Source organism: Aplysia californica, unplaced genomic scaffold, assembly GCF_000002075.1.
Source record: "Aplysia californica isolate F4 #8 unplaced genomic scaffold, AplCal3.0 scaffold00120, whole genome shotgun sequence".
In the NCBI taxonomy this organism is placed as follows: Eukaryota; Metazoa; Mollusca; class Gastropoda; order Aplysiida; family Aplysiidae; genus Aplysia; species Aplysia californica.
The window spans coordinates 850,734-858,266 of NW_004797390.1; the positions used below are offsets into that span (position 1 = coordinate 850,734).

Consider the following 7,533-nt stretch of genomic DNA (forward strand, 5'->3'; position numbering starts at 1 on the left):
GAAGAAGAGGAAGTAGAAAAAGAAGAAGAACAAGAAGAAGAAGAAGAAGAACAAGAAGAAGAAGAAGAAGAAGAAGAAGAACAAGAAGAAGAACAAGAAAAAAAAGAATAATCATGATGGTATTCTCTAACTTTCCCTTCCGTCTCTCACTGAGCGACCATTTGTCCATTTTCTACTGTATATTGATGCGCTGAACACGAATATCAACTTCATTTCCCTCGCAGATTAATATTTTTCAATAAAAAATATTGTATTATGCTTTTTAAACATGCATGACCTCTCAAAAGTAGTTAAAATTTAGATACAAAATACTTTTTGGCACCAAATGAAAGGACTCAGGTTACTTTTGTGTCAATTCCAAAAATTTCCTTACGTTTGATGCCGCCGAAAGTTTGATCTAATAATGGAACGCTATGCTTGAGAGGGTGTGTGTTTTTTTTTAAAGGGTTTTGACATATACATAATGTACCATAATACGCTTTTAAACAGTTAAAATTTCAACATAAACGAAAGTAAGGTGTGAAAAATGAAGTTTACTGCATTTAAACACGATATCAAAGCACACAATGTGTATTTGTCGTGAAAAAAACCCCCAACATTTGCTGCAACAACAACAACAAAAAAGCGTATTTTAAAACAAGTATTCCTACAGCAGAGACCTTTCCCCTAAAATGTTCCGCTTTACCGAGTGCCCTCCTGTCTTGCTTTTTGCTTTAGTTTTATTTCAAAGCTTCTTCTGGCATTCCTCCTCTTCTGTTTTCAGCGGTGTTTTGAATTATTCGTTTATATTTTAACGTGTCTCTGTCTGTTTAGATAAGGTTTTCCCTCCGTCTGTCTATCTTTGTGACCTGTTGTACCGTGGAGTTTGCTACTCTACAAACCAAAGTGCTCTTTACAGATAATAATAAGAGGCTGTATCTCAAAAACCTCTAGACACTGATTGTAACAGCTGTAGCAGAGCCTTGCCTGCCCGCAGTGCTCGAATGATGGCAAGCTTAAAGTTTTGCCGGGCTTTTTCTTCTAGAGAACGCTTAGAATGAATGCTCCCACAGCATTCAGTCAGTACTTTGAAGGCTATGAGCCTGTTTGAAAGTATTTTTTCTTGATCAATAAATATACGTGAGGCAGCATGGTGCAATCACGCTCTCGTCAAAATAATCAAATTGAAGAAACCTGCATTTTTCTGCAGGTTTGTGATTTTTTTTATCAAATTGTTGGGTTGTTTTTTTTGGCTCAACAGCTTTCATGCCCATGAAATTAACTCATTTCTGTGTGGATTTTTTTGAAAAACGCTGTTTAAAGGCACAAAAAATTTGAAATTTTCAGTTACCACGGACTCTTCAGCTAAGGAAATAACCAATTTTTGGCGGCCATTTTCTCACAAATTTTTCCTCTGAAAATAGGCGACCCCCACCTCCTCCATCTTGTATTCAAGATAAACGGACATTTTTTCATCCAAATAAAGACAAGTGAACAAGCTTTAAGATGGTACCAATAATTCTGCATGCCCAAAAATTGACGAGAGCCTGATTCCACCACGCTGCATCACATACCAAATATATGGCAAACATCCCCACTTTCTGATGTTCAACGAGCCCAAATAGATGCTCTTCGTGAGATTTCATTCCAAGGATAAAATGGTTTGGCCACCTATTACGCATGTCACCGGACCAGCCAGCCTCGAGAGCCTACAACACTAAGCACTCAGGCTATAAAGGAAGAGGAAGGCCACGCAAAATGTGGATCGAGGGTGTCAAGGAAACCCTAAGAAAACATAACATCACAACTGAGGAAAGAGCTGCGGAGCTGGCCTACCATAGAAAACTGCATCACCCCTCGACGCTTAACGGCAACAGAGGAAGAAAAAGTTAAAGTAAGTAAGTAAGTAACCGTAGGAAAGTGATCCTTGGCCTTCTGGCTTGAGACATCGCCCCATCTTTTCTCAACAGTTTCCTTCTTCACAACTCCGTGGACTTGATCCTGGGCTTGTTTTTCTCCCCGATGTCTTCTCTACGGGAACACAACGCTGCTGTTGAGAGCTTGGTCAGGTGGCACAACCCATCTTTCTACCTCTCTGACTAATTCCGCATCCGATCCGGACATTGGGGATATTGCCTTTTTAGCGAGACAACTTCCTGGGCCTTCGCATATTGTGGTAGGGTGGCCAGTTCCTTTCCACGCCGCTTATACTTCCCCAACTCGAAGTCAAGTACCCATTGGGCCATTACTACTGGGTAGGCAGGAGGGGGCGAAAAAAAAATCCGTGTCCAACCCGAGGCTCGAACCCGGACTTTCCGGAACCCGGACTTTCAGCTTCGGAAACGAGCTCACTAACCGCTCCACCACCGCACCCGGAAGCTACTAACAGACCAAAACAATGCATGTCTCCTTGAGGACTCAAAGGGACCAACAGTGGAATTATTAAGAATTTGGTTTAGTTAATTGTTTACGGCACTTGCAATATGATACGATCAAATAAGTGCCGGAGATTTGAGGCCTTATAAGATAGTAATTATTATTATTATTATTATTATTATTATTATTATTATTATTACTATTATTATTATTATTATTATTATTATTATTATTATTATCATTATTATTACCATCACAATCGTCATCATCTTCATCATCATCATTATTATTATTAATAGTAGTAGTAGTAGTAGTAGTAGTAGTAGTAGTAGTAGTAGTAGTAGTAGTATCATAATCATCATCATCAACATCATCATCATCAACATCATCATCATCAACATCATCATCATCATCATCATCATCATCTCTGCCTAAAATCAGTTTCTTGACATAATATTATGTTTTCGCTCGTTTACCCTAGCTAGAGAATTATACCTTGTTGGGCTGGGTTGCGTATGTCCAAGATTTGTTCCATATCAAAGTCTTCGGTCACCACTTATTCTCCTCTCTAGAAATAAATAATCCTCAGCCTCGATATCACGTCGCGAACAATAATTGGAATTAATATCCCCGACGTTAATCCAGTAATTCATTAATTAATTCACCACAGAACGCACGGCAAGTGTAAAACAAAACCACAACAGTGTGTCAAAATAATATATCCGGAGAGAATGAAACATCCACGCACATATACGTCGCACCACACACACTCCGCTCGGGTTGGGGGGGGGGGGGGGGGGGGGGGGGGGGGTGGTCTTCTGTGCGCACGCATACGTACAGACACAAGCGAAGCGTTGCGAGATTTTGAGGACTACGCTTCGTCACGCTTCGAATAGCGAAGTGATTATTCGTTCTATTCGAATACAAAGTGTGAATGAGAGAGGGGTCCTTTTTTTAGTGGTTTTTTTTGTTTTGTTTAGTTGAATAATATTGCAGCTATCAGCTACATTCGCTGTTTACTACCCTTGTTGGCTCCTATATATCTTTCCGTGACGTTACGATCAAGTACAATATCTCTCTCTCTCTCTCTCTCTCTCTCTCTCTCTCTCTCTCTCTCTCTCTCTCTCTCTCTCTCTCTCTCTCTCTGTATATATATATATATATTAGTAAGTGTTTTACGGCGCTCGCAACACACAATTTTTCTGTATTTATCTCAATGGTTTTAGATAAAAATACATAGAATAACACATAACGATATCCATGAACTCTTAATTTTACCGCGAGTTGAGAAATATGAGACACAAATCTTTAATCTATACAAATCAGACTTCATTTATTATTCGAAACGTCATGCCACGGTTCGAGTAGCTTCGAATAGCAAAAAACTAAAAATCATGAATGTCGAACAATAGAGTGGAATGTGCGCAGCTCAACCGGATTTTCCAGCCAAGCGGAAGTTGTATGCAAAATCCGGATTAACTATCCGAATAACCGGATAAATTCTCAATGAAACATTATCCGAATTCAGACTCCTAAACTCTCTTTCATAATTTGTCGAAGCGGTTCAAAACCCATTTCATTGCCGAAGAGGTGCACTAACATATAGATCTATATGTGTCTCAGCGAGGCGGAATTAGCCGCTCGTCAATTTTTGGGCATGTCGAATTAATGGTATCATCTTAAAGCTCATTTGTGTTATTGCATTCAATGAATAAGATACCCATGTATCTTGAATAGAAGTCAAGATATTTACGATTGAACAAGGTGGTGGTCAACTGACTTTGGAAGTAAATTTATCGAGAATATGGCTGCCAAAGTTTGGTAACTTCCATCATTTGAAAATCCTCGGGAAATGAAAATTTACATTCGCTGTGCCTTTAATGAACGTTTTTCAATAAAAGCCGTACAGACTTTTTTGTTTTAAATAGTCGTAAAAGATGTACAGCCAAAGAACAAAAATTCGAAACAATTTTCAAACACGTGAATAAATGCCGTTCTCTTCGATTTTATTATTTTGACAAGCGCCTGATTTCACCTCTTTGCATCACGATTAACCCTATCCGTACGTCGTGTTTTACTATCATATCCATAGGACGTGTGGAACTCTCTGTGCCACCACTTTCAAAGAGCGTCTGATTTCACCACGATACCTCACATAATATTATTATCCGGATTTTGCCAAAGCGACCCATTGCCCAGCCCTACCACCAGACGGGCCAAAGTACATTACACATTGACAATTCTGAGCTTGGACGTCACGAATTCCTGCCACTCGGTCGCATCAACTTCCTGGTCCGTTTTCTTTTTTTATCAAGCGGTTGGTTGGCTGAGGTACTTGCAGATTGTTATTTAACCTAATCCGTACGCCCTGTGATAATTTTGTATCCCCGGGGTTGTATTCTTCACGTTTTTTTCTGGTACGAAGATCTTTTTAAAACTTTCAGTATTTCTTAAAAAAATCATTTTGACAGACTGCTATGCAAAGCGTGCGGATCGGATTAACCAGTAAATTTCCTCTTTGAAAGTGGTTGGACAGAGTTCCCCACGTCGTATATAATATGGATACGATAGTACAACACGACGTACGGATAGGGTTATCGTGAAGCAGCGTGGGGAAATCGGGCGCTCGTCAAAATAATGAAATCGACGTAAACGGCTTTTTCCTCGGTGTGAAAATTGTTATCGAATTATGGTTGTTTTGTTTTGGGATTTTTAAAAATATTTTTTTTTTGTTCAACAGTTTTTAGACCATTTAAAATTATGAATATATTTCTGAATGAATTTTACTGGAAAACGTTCTTAACTGGCACACAAATTGTGAATTTTCAGATTCCAAATACACCCAAGCTATAGAATTCCTCGTACTTCGGCGGGCCATTTTCTCGCTAATTTTACCTGTCCCGCAGTTTTATGCAGAAACCCCCCCTGAAATTATGCGAAATGAGCAAAACAATGTGAAATTATGCGATTTTGTTAATTTTAATAAACAATGATCTCGGAAAATAATCAGAAATTACGCAAAAAATGATCAAATTTTGCTTAAATTATGCGGGGTCCATAAAACCACGGGGAAAAGAATTTCACTTCTGCACCAGGGGACACCCACCTCCTTCAATTGCAAATATCTGGACTTCTATTCAAGATAGATGGGTATCTGATCTTTTTTCGTCATAATAAGCAAAACAATAAAGGTACACACTGTGAGATGATTATACTAGTATAGTAACTTCACATGCCCCCAAGAAGCTGACGAGCACCTGATTTCACCGCGTTGCGACACTTATAGTAGAGTACTTGAATGATTACATTTGTAGAATGTATAGTACCTGAATGATTGCTGTGGTACATGTAGAACGTTATAGGACCTGTCCGAACGATTGTTTTTGTTTTAGTAGAGGTTTTACGGCGCTCGCAGCTGCATAAGGTCATATTATTAGCGCCAGAAGATTAGAGGTGTTACAAGAGAGTAACAAACATAAAAAAGAAGGAAGGGAGATTAGGACGATAGATGTTTGATAGCAAAGAAGAAGCAAACCACACCAGAGCACCCGCCAACCACCCACGAATAAATGTTTATAGCAGAACGTTATAGAAAAGGACATGAATGATTGTTACAGGAGAACATTATAGTATGAGACCTGAATGATTGTTATAGGAGACCGTTAGAGTATAGGACCTGAATGATTGTTCTAGTAGACCATTAGAATATAGGACCTGAATTATTGCTGTGGTACATGTAGAACATTATAGGACCTGTCCGAACGGCTGTTTTAGTTTTAGTAGACGTTTTACGGCGCTCACAACTACATAATAAGGTCATATTATGAGCGCCAGAAGATTAGAGGTGTTGCAAGAGAGAAACAAACATAAAAAAGAAGGAAGGGAGATTAGGACCATAGATTATGTCTGATAGGAAAGAAGAAGCAAACCACACCAGAGCACCCGCCAACCACCCACGAATGACTGTTTATAGCAGATCGTTAAAGTAAAAGACATGAATGATTGCAGTTGTAGAATGTTATAGGACCTGAATGATTGTTTTAGTAGAACCTTGTGAGGGAGGTTGGCGGGTGCTTCGGTGTGGTTTGCTTCTTTTTTTCCTATTAAACATCTATCGTCCTTCTCTCCCATCCTTCTTTTTTGTGTTTGTTAGTCTCTCGTAACACCTCTAATCTTCAGCACTTAAATGACCATATCTGTGTTGCAAGTGCCGTAAAACACTTCCTAAAACTAAAACTAAAAAAGTAGAACGTTATAGGACCAGAACGATTGTTATAGCAGAACTTTGTTTGTTTGTTTGAGTAAAGAAAAGCACATTGAGGCAATTATGGTCATTTAGTGCTGTGAAAAAGTAAGACAGACAGACAGAAACAGCAGAGGAAAAGTCAAGAAGTACATTGTAGTAGGATCTACCAGCAGCGCCCTCCAACTACCCAATTACAGTAGGACGTTATAGGACCTGTCTGAATGATTGTTATAGTTGAACGTTAGAGTATAGGACCTGAATGATTGTTATAGGAAAACTTTATGGGACTCGAATGATTGCTGTGGTAAAGTTTGTTGTTGAGGCTTTGAGTCGGGCGATCGGTTAATTGGTCATTTTTAATTCTAAGGACAAGTGGACTAACCCAGATTTTGGGGGTTCATGAAATCTTGACCTACACCAAAAGTGGCGTTGCCCTACGTATAGGAGAATTTTGGTTTTGTTAGTATGTAGACTTGTTTGGTTATAGAGAAAACTATCCTTGTCTTCTAAAGAAATCGAACAAGGGGCAGAAACTTAACCTTCGATTTTCTCAAAACGGCATTTTTCGGGATAGCCCTTTTGTGCTTAAAAGCGATCAGTTGTGCTATGATTGTAGCTTTGCACCCTTAATCTGACTAGCTCCCGACTACAGAACCAAACTGAACCGAACCGATCCGAACCGATCCGATCCGATCCAATCCGAACCGATTGTACCACCGGGCACCCGGTATAAAGTGTGGAGGATCAGGACAACGACAGTTATCTCGCTGTCTCTCACTACCAGGAACTAGATCTAGGTCTAAGTTCAGGGCCAGGGCGTGAAGTGAAGGAGGAATGAACGATCTTTCCGTGTGGGGCAACACGGAGTATGGGACTGCGTGTGTGTGTGGAGGGGGGGTGTATTGTGTGTGTGTGTGTGTGTGTGTGTGTGT

The 7,533-nt window shown here is 39.6% G+C and overlaps 1 protein-coding gene across 1 annotated transcript in view; it reads right to left on the reverse strand.

The window, feature by feature from the left end:
- Window positions 1-7,533, reverse strand: part of LOC101847182 — a gene marked incomplete at both ends in the record, with an annotated part of 32,094 nt that overhangs the window by 7,124 nt on the left and 17,437 nt on the right.